The following is a 2337-nucleotide window of genomic DNA, read 5'->3' on the forward strand; positions in this document are numbered from 1 at the left end:
CTCACCGGCCGATACGCTCCCACAGAGAGGGTCTCCTCAGGGTGCCGTCAACCAGACAGTGTCGGTTGGCGACCCCCAGGGGGAGAGCCTTCTCTGTTGGAGCCCCCACCCTCTGGAACGAACTACCCCCAGAGATCCGGGTGATTCCGGATCTCCCCTCCTTCCGCCGCGCCCTCAAGACATGGCTATTTCAGCTGGCCGAACTGGCCTAAGGGGTATTTTAAATTTGGTTTTTAAATAACTTTTAAAAAAGGAAGATAAGGCCCATATTAATATTTCTTTTCAATTATATTTTAAATTTTATATTGTATTGATTGTCTTGTTTTTAAACTGGCTGTAAGCCGCCCTGAGTCCACTAGGAGAAGGGCGGGGTATAAATGTAATAAATAAATAAATAAATAAATAAATTATGCAAAACTGGACTAATGTAGCAAAAGTTGGGAATTACTGTGGAAGACCTGTTAGAATATAGGTAATACGTATTCAATTTACCACCAGAATTGAGCCCAACATTTCTGTGGGTAAGTGAGACAGTGGTTAAGTGAATTTTGCCCCATTTTACCACCTTTCTTGCTAGAGTTGTTAAATGAATCTCGGCAGTTGTTAAGTTTAGTGACAGGGTTGTTAATTGGGATTCCCCATTGGCTTAGCTTGCCAGAAGGTCACAAAAAGTGATGACGTGACCCTGGGATGCTGCAACTGTCATAAATATGAGTCAGTTGCCAAGCACCCGAATTTTGATCATGTGATCGTGGGGATGCTGCAATGGTCATAAGTGTGAAAAATGGTCATAAGTCATTTTTTTCAGGGCCGTTGTAACTTTGAATGGTCGGTAAATGAAGTGTTGTAAATCGAGGACTACCTGTAGAATGGAAAAATTGGATGGGATTTTAAGTCTCATGGCCCACCTATTTGGAGGACTCTGGATTTTGGAAGGCTAGTGTAGAACAACCAAAAACATGGTCCCTCATGGCTTAGTGACTTTCTGACGGGACTACTGCAACACTCTTTACACGGGGCTGCCCTTGGAGAGCACTTGGAAGTTACAACTGATCCAGAATGGAATGGGACAACTCGCCACGGTCAAATCACCATGGCCAACTTGCCATGGGACAACTCGCTGCAGGACAATTCAACAATTCAACAATTATTTAAAATAGTTAAAAATTAATTTAATTTTTGTCCTACACATTTAATTTTGTCCCTCCTTTGGCATCCTTCCTTTAATGATTCTATTGTTCTATTCCTTGGATATTAGTGTAACTCTTGTCCCATGGCAAGTTGTCCCGTGGTGAGTTGGCCGCAACGAGTTGGCCATGGCAAGTTGGCTGCAGCGAGTTGTCCCATGGTGAGTTGGCCACAGTGAGTTGGTCATGGTGAGTTGGCTGCAGCGAGTTGGCTGCAAGTTGGCCATGGCGAGTTGGCCACAGTAGTTGGCTGCAACAAGTTGGCCATGGCAAGTTGGCCGTGGCAAGTTGGCCGTGGCAAGTTGTCGTAGACCTGTGCAGAATATGGCAGCTCACACCATATTGGCCATCCTTTAGTTTGCCCATGTTACACCACTGTTGAAGAGCTGCATGGGCTCCCATCTCCCAGATGCTAAAATAGTACTGTCGGAAGCCAAATATTGTAGAAATGAATGGGAGTAGTTGATGGGTTGGGCAGCTGATTTTTCTTGATTCGTGGTTGTATTATTTTTATTGCTTGTGAATTGTGTACCACAAGGTACACAAGCCATATAACTCTTTTAAACATATAGACAAGCATCTGGGAGGGAAGAGGCCTTTTTCCAGATGCAATCTCTGAATAGCAATGCTGCTCTTGGATTTGACCAGCCCCCACATCTATCCTTCGACTTAAATATGCAAGCAATCCATCAACTTATAAACATAATTCAGACCAAAATTTCTGCTGCTAAGCAAGGCGGTTGTTAAGTGAGTGACACCTGATTTTACAACCTTTTTCCGCCATGGTTATTAAAGGAATCATATGGTCGTTAACTGAATCTGGCTTCTCCCATTGACTTTGCTTGTCGGGAATTGGCTAGGAAGGTCATGAATGGCAATCAGGATGCTTCAACTATCAGAAAAAACCTGCCAGTTGCAAAGCGCCCAAATTTTGATCACGTGACCACTATTGATGCTGCAACAGTCGTAAGTGTGAGGACCAGTTGTCAATGACCTTGTTCAGTGCTGTTGTAATGTCAAACGATCGCTAAACAAATGGCGGTAAGTTGAAGACTATTTGTATTTCAATGCATACATCCCTGAAGGAATTTCTCTCACCTTGTGTGCCTCAGGCCTGTCCTGCGACTGAGGTCTCAAATATTTTCTTGCG

Source organism: Protobothrops mucrosquamatus, unplaced genomic scaffold, assembly GCF_001527695.2.
Source record: "Protobothrops mucrosquamatus isolate PMUCROS unplaced genomic scaffold, P.Mucros_1.0 scaffold4014, whole genome shotgun sequence".
NCBI lineage: Eukaryota > Metazoa > Chordata > Lepidosauria > Squamata > Viperidae > Protobothrops > Protobothrops mucrosquamatus.